Source organism: Vidua chalybeata, chromosome 11 (assembly GCF_026979565.1).
Source record: "Vidua chalybeata isolate OUT-0048 chromosome 11, bVidCha1 merged haplotype, whole genome shotgun sequence".
Taxonomy (NCBI): domain Eukaryota; kingdom Metazoa; phylum Chordata; class Aves; order Passeriformes; family Viduidae; genus Vidua; species Vidua chalybeata.
The window spans coordinates 8,061,837-8,074,436 of NC_071540.1; the positions used below are offsets into that span (position 1 = coordinate 8,061,837).

Below are 12,600 nucleotides of genomic sequence, written 5' to 3' on the forward strand. Positions count from 1 at the left end.
ACCTATTTCTAACTCAACGCAAAAACCTGACTTTGGTCAGCGCTGTTTGACTTCTGTCTCATCACTGTCACTCACTGTTTCTCCTGTGGAGATATGCTGGAATATTCAGCATCAGCCCAGGAGAGGTTTTTCCCTAGCTGCTAAAGATTTTCTTTCCAACAACTTTATAAAGTTAAGATTAGGAAGGAACAGTATCCTGTAAAAGACATACAATGACCATATCAAAATCACATTAGTAACCAACTACTATGACTGAAGTGTTCCATTTTAAATGCAACAAAGAACTTCATCAGTAACAACAAGTGAATCACCTGTTCTCCAGTCAAACAGAGCTTCAACATCCACCTTTGCACAGAATACTGCAGCCCACACTGCTATGGTACTCCAACCTTGGGAAGGAAGACAAGCTGAAGAACAAAGCTCTGCAAAAAAACTGATAAAGCCCCAAATTTAATTCCGAAGGAAAACTAAAAGTGTCTGATCAATAGCCAAAACCTGAGTTTGGACCACTCACTCTGTAGTCTACAGGTGGAGAGCATGCCAGCTTTCACACCTTACATACAGAATTAAATTAAAAAGTATGTTTCCTTGTAAATTCAGACCGCCTACAAATCATAAAGCAAAACAGGATGTTTATCTCTTCTCTTTTTTGAGCTTGGAAGGAGAGGAAGGAGGACAGAAAGCAAAAGCTACAAGAAATATCAAAGAAATTCCTGAAAATTTAAGCTATATTAAAAACAACTAATCCAATGCCACCGTGAAAAAAAGAAAAATGTAGTAATACATTAAATAAATTGGTATAAGCAACAAAATAAAAATTATTGATATTTGGTAATCTAATGTAATAAAAGGGAGTTAAGCAACAAACTAGCTAGTGAAACTATATAGAGCTAAACAAAAATACAGGGAAAAACCACTCTTGAAATACAATTCAAAACCAAACACTTGCATTGAAAAGATCATGGACCACTTCCACATTGGACTTGACCATACTCTTCCTTTTTAAAAACAAGCAAATAACTTGCCTTGCTGTGACACTGCCAAATCCCACCTAGCAGAAAAACACTGCTCCGGGCTGTATTCTGCACACTCCTGCACTGCACCTGGTGGTGCTGGCTGACAAGAGCCTTCTGTTCCTTCCTTCCCCAGCTCTGTATCCCCAGTGCCAGGATCAGCAGGCAGCCAATGGCCACAGCCCTCCTTGCCACAGGACACCCAGAGCTGTCCCCACACAGACCCTACAGCACCATAAACCATGGGATGGACCCAACCTGGCACACCTGTGTCCCAGGAGCCCTCTGAGAATCCCAACGGAGCATGCCTGTTTGCAGCCTGCTGTGCTCTGCGCAGCGGTCTCGAAATTAAGGTGGCAGAAACCATAGAATCTAAGAAAATATCATATGAAAATACACATAACTCTATGCAAACTAAGTAACAGGGGAAAGATTTTTATTTTATTTTTAGTAGTATCTAGTTTCTGTTCACTGTGCACAGAACACACTGAATTGAGCTGTATCAGAATCATCCTTCAACAGTTCAGCCCAGCAATACCTATAAACACAGGGAGACAGCTACCTTTTTAAAAGTTCTGGACATACAATGCTGCAATAAAAAGTAAGTCAGGCACACAGAAGGATCAGCTACAGAGTGAACTAGTAAGAGCAGCAGAAAAGAGGAAAACAAGGTATTTTTCATGCTCTAACACATACTGCCATTCAGAAGTCTCTAAACAGGAAGCACTCAATTGTTTTACAAGGCATCATAGATGGGCTCTGTATACAATTATACTCTATTAAGAATTTTTTTAAAAAGGAAAGAAGATAAAAAAAAAAACAACCCCCTCTATAAACATGAACAGCAAATCCTACCACGTGTGACAATTTGGGGGCTGTTTCTTTCCTCAGTCTGATTTTGCAAACCCTGTACTCTTCAGTGCATGCTGTAATTGCCATGCAATATTGCATCACCATTCCTGTGTCTGTGGCAGACACAAGGAGGAGGGTGTGGCATGGAAGCACCTACCTTAATTCAGTAAGGCTCAGCTAAAAGAAGTACCTGTACTTTGATGTGTCTTCACTTAACAAGTCTTTCTGTGATAACTATTCCAATTCAAATTCAAGACCTATTTTATGCTCAATATTCTTCCTGCATAACTTAACAGTAGTAGGGAGCAGACCATCAAAATAACTAGACCTAATCAAAGAGATCTACAAATAAAGACTGCCCTACAGGAGACTGACCCGTGACACAGAAAGCCCCTCCAGAGGAAGTCAGGACAGGATGACATACATTGACTACTTTTATAAAGATGCCTCCGTCTTGTTAATTCCTTAGGTTTGTACATACTTCCATTTCATCACTTCTTCTTGGGATCCTTCACTTGTTCTGTATTCCTGTATGCAGCCCTGATGACAGTGGAGCTTGTGTAAAGTATGGCAATCTAGACTCAGAAGGCAAATATGTAGGAGAGGGCTTGGATAATCAAGATACTTATTGCACAGTACAGACCTTGGTGCCACAAGGTATGTAAGGTATGGATCCTACATAAATACATCCAGCATCACAGAACATACTCTAGTGGCCTAACTTTTAACACCTCAGAAATTATTAATTTTTTAGAACCTCAGGTACTAAACTACAGAATCTCTAGTTTATCTGACTGACAGTTTTTACAAATCCGGATTTTTTAAAATTAATCTGCAAAAGCAAGAACTTTCAGAAAAATGTCCAATAAAGATAATGCATTTATTTTATCACAGACACACACCACAAGGAATTCTCCTTGTGGAGAACACACAACATTTAAAAGTAAAGGATCAAATCTATTTTTAAAACGGACATTTCCAAATTCTGGAACTATAATTTTCCTACTATGCATACTAATTCAAAAGGAAAGCTGTGCCTACCTAAGGTGGGCCACAGGTTTTTGTATTTTGCTGATATACTGCAGGCAGAAAACAGAAAGCACTGAACTTAGACTATGCAAGACCTTTGTAAAAGAAGTACAAAACTACAGTGGGACTTTTGCATTTCTGATGGTTCCACACTTTTCAGTACTCCATTTCTTTAAACTCCCATTTTCTGCAGACCTTGTGTTTCTGGAACATAATCTTTGAAGCCCATGTGCCTCCATTAGAACCAATTCTGTTTTATTTCACTGAGTTAGCTTTTCCCCACTCATCAATTCTGAATCAACTGTTTCTTGCAATATTGTTGCATGAAAAGTCAATTGCCACAATAATTAGTATTTTAAAAATCATTATTAAAATGTTAATCAAATTCTCAAACTCTGCTACTGACAACTCTGCAGCCAAGCCTGGTTACACTGCTGCGGAGAGCAACAGTTCTACAGCTTGTCATCAAACCCTCAGGTTTAAAATGCAGCTTTAACTCCCAAGTAAGAGCAGCCTCCCAGAAAGTGTCCAACCTGAGCACAGACCAGAGATGGGTGGGGCTGCTGACGTCACAGCCCACCATGTTGCATGCAAAGACTGAGCATTCCTTGAAACCTTTAAAAAAAAAGCCAACCAAACCCGAGATTAGTGGTGCAGAGCACAAGTCTGTGGCAAGGGAGACCGGGGTTAGTTCCTGTTTTGTCACGAGCTTCTGAGTCACCAGAGGCAAGTACTTCCCTGCCTTTTACAGGTTTTAAACTACCACAAGTAGCTGTGAGTCTGACCCATTAATGCAAAAAGGAATGAAATTACTTGGTAAGGACACCAAGTTAACCCTGTTAGACCCTATTCAAATTTACTTCAGGTTAGTAATAACTGAATATCATTACACACTAAAAGACACTGTTAAATTATTTAACATCTCAGTTTTTGTAGCCTGCAATCTTCAGACTTCAATCACTGTTTACTTTCAAACTCCTGCTCACATATGGATAACTGCCCTCTACTCATTCCACTATTTTGTACATCAAAGACGCAAATTATGGAAACATTGGCAACACCCTTCTCACTACCTCTATTGTATCTAATCTGAAGGCCCTCCTGATTTTATGAAAAGTAACCTTTCTTTAGAGGGATCCTTGAATTATCAAAAAAAAATTGCCTCAGCCTCTTTTGTGAAGCTCCAAGTACCCAGATTGTCAAGCAAGTTATTTAAATTCAGAAGAAAAAAAAACCTCTTGGGCAAGAGAATTACATGTTCTTTTATTGCCATTAAATTCTGATCAGGTACATCTCAAATGCCAAGTAAAATGTATGCACTATTTCACTTATTTGTATTGCTTGGGAATTGCTTCATGGCATACAAAATTAAAATTCTGTCATAATCACTCTGAAGTCAGGCCTGAGTCTGCACCAGAAGCTAAAACACAAAATATTAAAAATTGTTTGGAAATGACAGGAGTAGACATATTTTTCTACTACTTCGTGTTCTCTTTATCTACACTTCCTAAATTCAAGACCTATCACTGTCTTTCTCTGCAAAAAACTGTCCTTTCTTCTGTTATATATTCAAAATCAAAACTTGAGTCTGTTGCAGTGCTGAATCTCTAACATCAACTCTTAGCCATGAATCGCTGTCTAAAGCACAGCTGTAAAATTCAGTACTTTTTAGCCTTTTTCTTTTACACGAGTATTACAAAAACAGAATAGGTTGGAGGATCAAGCATTCAAAAAATGGGAAATAAAAAATTTAAAGTTTCATAGGCAACCTTACATCTACTTCCCCATATGCACATTATAGAACAGCTTTCAATGAAATCCTCTTTTTCCCTACACTCAACTCCGTAAGTAGATGAGCACCTTTACATCCATGGAAGAATTATGTCTGTACAAGGAACAACAACTTTTGTTTAAGCAGAACACATGATTTTTAAACAAAACTGTTTAGGTTAGCTGCTGTTTTTAATATGTGCAAAAGTGCTTGTGAAATTACTGGTTTACAGGTGCTGTTTTAGAAGAATGTCCATCTTAGCTTCTATTATGGAATGCCTATTTTTTATCTGTAAAATTTCCTTTCTAAATAATTAGACTTGACCCAGCACAAAGCCACACTAAAATTTCATAGTACACCATCAACATCTGCCAGCCAAATGATTCCCTAGTCACACCTGTGCAACCAGTCTCCAAATTACATCCTTAGGGCACTTGTGCAATCACACAGATATCGACCATGGAGAGATGAACCCTGTACAAATTAACTCCCAACTGTGCTGATGCCTTTGTGCACAAAAAGGGGGGAAATTCCTGTGAATGAAAGCAGTTTTGTGACTCTAAAGACTTTTATATAAATACAAGTGCATATATATTTCAAAATAAACAGTCATTTAGAAACCAAAATATTCGTTGAGCAGAGCATTTTTACAACTTTTACAAGAAGACAATTGCACATGCACCTTGTGAGACAAAGGAGCAAGACTTACTGCTCAAATATAGGCAAAAGTGATCAGCTTTAAACATAAGAAGTTTCTCTTTTACACCTTAAAGTGGGATCATACAAGTATCAACACAAAAGTGCAGATCAAACCATGTTTAACCACATGATTTCCAAAACAACATTAGGTAATCTAAGAAGATTAAAATATAAAACTGTAGCAGACCCCTGTTGGTAAAAAAAAAAAAAAAAAAAAAGATAATGCGTTTTCAAAAGAAAAAAAATACCAAGAGTCCATTTTTTACAGAAGGGAGTTACAATCACTGCCTTTTAAACTAGCAACACGCCATGTTTTAAAGGTTCTTAAATATTTTAATAGCACTTCTAAGAAAACTGCTCAGTTACAGTATTTCTTAAGAGCTTTCACACAGCACTACAAGAAAATGTTTTATCTATAGCACAAAGAATGACCCACCAGATACAGGCTCCATGACACCAGGCACACACACAGAGGATGCTGGAGTGTAATTCCACCATTTCCACAACAAACAAAAAAAAGCAGGCTGCCACCAAACGGAGTGGTTGTGCTGCCTTCTTTTTACCCACTGCTTTTCTTTCTCTTTCAGGTGATGTATTCAACAAGACCAGTCTTGCACAAGCACCTGAGCACTTCCTGAGCACCTCCCCTGGCACCCCAGGAAGCACCAAACGCAAGTGGCAATGGAGGGCCCAGCCATCCTTTCTTAGCTCTAAGCCTGCCCTGACAGGGACCCGAGCGCACCCGCAGTGACAGAGGGTGGCACCTCCTGAAGCAGGGCTGAATTCATGGTCCCATGATGCCAGCTGCCCTGGGAAGGGCACCAGGGAAGAGTTACCCTCTCCTCACAGGTTCACTTCTCAACTGAACTTGGGACTGCAACTGCTCCGTTTCACATTCCCATGGGAGAAGCAACACTGCAAGTTAATGCTGGCAGCCCCACAGGAACTGTACCCTGCACGTGCCACAGCCTGTGCAGTGCTACATCTTCTGTTAATTCTCCTTCCTAACACTGAGGTGTTAACAACAAATAATCACATTTTTTAGGAATAACGCTGACTTTCGAAAAAATCATAGGATAAAAAACCCTTTTAAACCCACTTCAAACTAATACCTACATCACACTTCAGCATGAAGCAACTTGTGCCAGGATTTACAAAGCAGATGCCTTGTATTGCAGTTGTCTTCCCCTTGTAAAATATATAAGACATATAACTTTCCCTCATGAAAGATCTGTAACACGGAACAAACAGAAACAACAAAGATAAGCCTTTTAACACATGCACATTTCTAAGCTAGACACCAATTCTAGAAATTTTTATGCAATTTATTTTCAAGCTTTCTTTCCTTCAGTTTAACACCAAATTGCTTTAAAATACTCCTACTCCAGTTAAAACCTTTGCAAAATCCATACATTAGCAAAATTTTAAGAATAATTTTCCTTCAACATACTTCATCTGAACATGGATTTGAAAGTAACTCTTACAAGTGTGGCATTTTAAATGCTCCTCCTTGACAGCATTAAAAAAAAAAATAAAACCCTTGAAAAGTGACTGTGGTCTTTCTTCAAAGACTAATTTACTTTTTGCTCTGTTCAGTACTATATGCAAGAATTCTAGAAAAGAACCTTAGAATATTTAAAGACTTCATGCCACTTTGTGCTGATTTTGCTTTGAGTAGAATTCATTTTCTTTGCAGTGGCTGGGACAGGGCTGTGTTTTGGGTTTGTGCTGGAAGCAGTGCTGATAAATACAGATGGTTTTGCTATTGCTGAGCAGAGCTTGCACACAGTCAAGGCCTTTCCTGCTTCTCACACCACCCCAGCAGTGGGGAGGTTGGGGCTGCACACCACCTTGGGAGGGGACACAGCCAGGACAGGTGACCCCAGCTGACCAGAGGGATGCTCCAGACCATCTGGCATCATGCTCAGAATATAAAGCTGGGGGGAAGAAAAGGAAGGGGGGGATGTCTGGAGCAATGGCATTTGTCTCCCCAAGTAAAAGTAATCACCGAGCATGATGGAGCCCTGCTCTGCTGGGAATGGCTGAACACCTGCCTTGCTCATGGGAAGTGGTGAAAGAATTCCTTGATTTGCTTTGCTTGTGTGTGCAGCTCTTCCTTTACCTATTACACTGTCTTTATCTCAATCCAAGAGTTTTTTTTTTTCTTTTACTCTTGCAATTCTCTCCTTGATCCCGCAGGTAGGGAAGTGAGAGACAGAGGCTGTGTGGTACTGATCTGCCAGCTGGGGTTAAACCACCCCAGCCACACAAACCACACTTCAAAGAACTTCTCTTTCACTTTTAAGGAGTGGATGAGTAATTTTTTAAGCAGCCAAGTTATCACTACACTCTCCTTGTTTTTCTTCATGTCCAGCAAGGTCATCAATTGCTATAAGAAGAGATAAAAATGTGTTTCTGGATAAGGCAGACCAAGAAAGGGAAAAGGTCAGCAACTGTCTATAGAGCAATTTACTGCTCTTCTTATATCAATTGCCCTGGAATACATCAATTATAATTTTATAATTAATTTTTCCAGGTGCAAGAGGAAAAATACAGATTTTATCATTTAAGTAACATTTTACTTCCTTTCCAAAAACACAGACCTCACTTTTCATAGTCAGCTACTATAAAGAAAAACAAGTTAAATTCAGAAGTGGACCATTTGGTTAGCTGTAATTATCTAGCACTTTATCTGATTAAAGTATTGTGGAATTAGTAACCAAATCTCTCATTATTCCTATGATAACACAAAGAATCATTGTTTTATACACTCACTCGAACAGGCATATATTTATAACAGTTGTCCTGGCCATTACAGAAACATGGTATGCAGTTTGGGTCAGAACTAGAATGTCTGTCTCTAGTGGCACAAAACTTAAAGACTATGAAATGGGGCATTAATGCTGGCTTTTGTCTTCCTTTACTCCATTGTAAAGTTAACAGCTGAACGTACCCTGGCATATCAAACAACCCCAGGTCACTGAATTAGGAAGATTTTTGCTTACATGCATTTAAGTGCTAACAGCAAAACCTCAGGTAAACCTGAAGTAACAGCTCATGGTAACAACACAGTATTTATGCATATCTCCGAATTTCTAGCCCACAGTGTGATACTGTACACAGAAAACACACATTACATTTTTATCATGCCACTGAACATTCAGGAAAGGAACAGTACGTACACTTTCAAAAAGAGTAACCCCGTTTACAATATTTTTTTTTTTTTACTAATGAAACATTCTTATTAATGAAAACATTTTATTAAGGCAACAGTTTATCTCTGTTGCGTATTTTGTCAAAGTAAAAAAAAAAACACAAAAAACCCCAAAAACCTCTTACTATTTTTTTAATTACATCTAGTTTTCATTTTTCTTTAATGCTGGTTTCCCTTCAAAAAGCAAAACAACAGAAAAGCAAAAAATCCAGTAAAAAAATCTGCATCTCCAATGTTCATGACATTTAAGACTGTAAACTCTGGAGCTGAGATCCTGAGCTTCAGGCACCACGTGATGGCTGAGATGAACTAGAGCCTGCCAGCATCCTCACTTCAGTGCGGCTGCTTTCCGCAGCAGGTAGCACCAACAGCACCGAGCAGGAATCCAGGTAACCACGGCCAGCAGCTGCAAACACAGTGCACACTCTGGCCTTCTGCAGACTGCCTACATGCACTACAACTGCAGAACCAAGTTCTTTATATGTGTCAAGAATTTCAAATATCACTCATTTACCTTGACTATTCTGCTTCAGTTTAGCTCCTGAAAATAAGACAATCATTAAAGTTTCAAAAAAGACACTAATAATTCATTTGGCAAAACTCAGTCTAGCTTTTAAAGCTGACAGTTACAAGACTAAAAGCACTACTACAGAAGAAAAATTAAGCAAAGTGATTCTAACTCAAAATTAAGAACACTGTATTTCTAACAGCAGTTGCATGCAGTCTTCCAGAATGTTTTATCTGAAGACCATAGTTCATAAAACTGTCCTACTTTATTTCTTTGAATTTTCAGACCAAAGGGTTGCTTCTCACATGAACATGCTCGTGCTCCCCTTTTCCACATTAGAGGCAAATGTCTGACATTTGAGTAGGATTTCTTTCTCAATTCACACTAAGCAAAGAGCAGCAATTCTACTCAAACCTAACTATGACAAGTACTCTTGTTATTTAAAGTATTCACTTTCCTTAGTTCACACCTACTTAGCTGGAGCCACTGAATTTCTGAGCTAACTCCTCTACTACAGTCTGATTGGTCTATGGCATTAAAACCTTATCAACAGATATGGCACAGTAACAGATAGGCTTCTTCATCTAGACATGCACTTTCAGGTCAAAAATGCCCGTCATTTCATCAGGTTCAGAATTTTTGGGTCACAACAGATTTGTAAAATTGTATCACTGAGGGATAGGTCTTGTGCTTTCCTCTATGATTTTTCACTGCTGTGAAAAGGGCAAGGGCTATTTAAGAACATTAGTTTCCATCCAAATGAACTTCATTTCTAGCACTCGATTTTTACTTCAGGTATATTCCTCAAAGTAATTTTCTGCAACGAATTAATAGTCCAGAGACCCAAGCTTTATCCTAAAAACCTCTATCTTACTGTACCTGTATTCCAATAACTCAAATCTTTTTGCAGACAAGCTTGATTAAATCAGGGTTAAGAAGTGTCCCTTCCATTTTCCCTCCCCCTCTGGAATGCACCGTGCTAGTCTCAGTTTAGAAGGGAGATAAACAGACAACTGAAACTATGTCCCGAGCGTGGAATATCCCATGTCCTTCATGACCAAGTCCAATTAGCTATGAGCTTCCTAACAGACACCCATGTGCCACGTTAAACAAATTAAATCACTTTATCTATTTATTTAGACCATGAGTAGACTGCTCATTACAGAGACAAGGCGATATTCACCCAGAGTGGTTGAAAAGGAGGGCGCAAGGAGAATACTGGAGAAATACTCTATTAATATAAGCATAAAATAAAAGTGCCACCAGCTCACCACGGGAAAAGAAACTCGGTTCTTCTCCTGAAGAAACACTTGAGATGCTTTGCCTTTCACTACAAACGCCGTTGTCTCCCGTCCTTTTAAAACCGTGGGGAAGGGGAATGCACGAAGGTCCCCAGTCTTTTAATCTTTAAGGAGGAAACCGTAGGATGGGCAAAAATCTCCCTCCCTCTTTGCTCTCACCGGATTAAGTAAGAGCTAGCAGCCCTCGCGGTAATGTCAGCGAGGGGCACCCAGCGGCACATTTACCCCGGCAGCCCGTTCCTGCGGCGGCCGGGCCCGCCGGGAGCTCGCAGGGGCCAGGCCGCCTCCCCGGGCCGCGCCGAGCCCGCGGCGCTCCCCGAGCACAAAGCGCGGCTGGGCTGAGGCCGAGCCCACAAAGGGGCAGCCCCGGGCCGGGCGGCGCAGGCCCGACCCGGGCCGCCGCCTCCGCCTGCACACAATGGCCCGGCGGAAGGGCTGGGGGCCGCCGTTCCCCGCAGGCCCCGCCGCGCCCCGCTCCCCCGAGCCGCGGCCGCCACACAACACCGCCCGCCCGGGCCGCGCTTAGGCCGCGCCGGGGCCTCGTCCCGAGGCCGCCCCGCGGCCGCGCCGGGGCCTCTCGCGGGCGGCGGCGGCGGGGCCCGGGCTGGGGGCCGAGGGCCGCGCGGGGCCAGCCGCTCCCGCTGCCCCTCGCTCTCCCCACGGCGCTCACCTGTGGGCGCCGGGCAGGGCGGGACCCGCTGAGGCGGCCTTGGCTCCCCCGATGGCGGCTCCGTGCGGGCCGACTGCGCTGCGCCGCTCCGGCCGAGACGCTCCGTGCGCGGCCCGAGCCCACCGCGCGCTCCCTGCCTCCCTCGCTCGCTCGCTCGCTCCCTGCGCCGCGGGCACGCGCCGGCTGCGCCCGAGCGATCCTGCCGCCGCCTCCGCGCGCGCGCGCGCTCCACGGGCGCGCTCCCGCCAGCGCCCCCCCACCTCCCGCGCACGCGCACCCGCGGGCCGCGCTCTGCCCCGCGCCCGGCCGGGAACAAAGGCCGCGCTGCCCTCCGCGCCCCCGGCCCCGCTCCCGCGCCCCGGCCCGGCACAGGCGCCTCTCACCTGCGCCGCCGCACGGGCCCCTCTCAGCCCGCACGGGCCCCTCTCAGCCCGCCAGCCCCGGGCGCCGCCGCGGCCCCGCGGTCGTGGCGGCCCCGCGGTGCCCGGGCGGCGGGAGCGCCCCTGCGCTGGCAGCGAGGGTCGGGCACCGCGGCATGCGCAGGCTCCGCGCCGCCGGGGCCACGCGGGCACTGTCACACGGGCTCGGGATTGTGTTTTAAAAAAGGAAAGAGCCCGCAAAGTGGCCTCTCGCAGAGAGGCCGGGAACGTCCGGCACGGGGGCATTCTGGTGGTTTTAACGCTAAAAAGAAACCCCTCCTCCAGTCTCTGTTCAAAGACTTTGCATAATTCAGGTTAGGTCCCCATCCAGCAATGCCCTAAATACAAATGTAACTTTCAACACGAAAGCTGGATGAAATAAATGTATTTACCATTGTGCTTACATATGCTTTGTTGGATTAGGACCATGCCCATTTACTGAAGCTATTCAGAGGTTTGCCAGAGGAGAGACACTGTTTATTTTATTTTCAGTAAAATATTTTAAAATATGTATTTGCTATCCTATTTCCATTTTCTGAATGACTGAAGCATTTTCTTGGCCAGTTTAACTGATTATCCAGATGGTTCTCAATATCGTCCTCATTCCTTTTGATGACCAGTAAAGCACTTCTTTTTGTATAACATTTCCTATGCTGAATCTGCCAAGTCTGCTCCTATTCAGAGAATTTTGTGATTAATTTTAAGGCAGATTCTCAGAAATACATCACTGTAGTGACGCAGTGCAATATGTACCAAATGCACTCTTTAAGAATCCTCCCAAGTATAGACAATATAAATTATTTATTGTCAAAGGATGGCCAACTACAAGAATTTTAAGTTCTTTGCACATAATTTCTCCCTGCACACCTTGTAGCTATGCAGTGGTTATTAAGCCTTTTGCTTTAAGTATTCATGAGGGGTGATACACATAGCAATGACTGCCAACTCAGAGTTGGGCTGACTTATTGAATACTTAAAGAGATATGATTAAGTAAAATATTATTTTTGTCCTGGACAGAAAGGATACAATCCTGAAGCAACATATTTTCAATATTAAAGATTTTTCCCCACCTTCAATTTTCGTACAGAGTACGGCGAATCATCTGATGTATTTTTAAACATAT

General features: G+C 42.7%; 1 protein-coding gene across 4 annotated transcripts in view; it reads right to left on the reverse strand.

The window, feature by feature from the left end:
• Window positions 1–12,600, reverse strand: part of SIAH1 (siah E3 ubiquitin protein ligase 1) — a 32,186-nt gene that overhangs the window by 9,351 nt on the left and 10,235 nt on the right. The window contains exon 1 of one of the 4 annotated variants that reach the window (XM_053952806.1): window positions 11,441–11,523. The exons of 1 other annotated variant lie outside the window; for it this stretch is intronic. The gene's annotated coding sequence lies outside the window, so the exon portion shown is untranslated. Of the gene's footprint in view, window positions 1–10,357; window positions 10,577–11,057; window positions 11,237–11,440; window positions 11,524–12,600 lie in introns of those variants that run through there. 2 more of the 4 variants (XM_053952804.1, XM_053952805.1) reach the window with 2 other exon arrangements.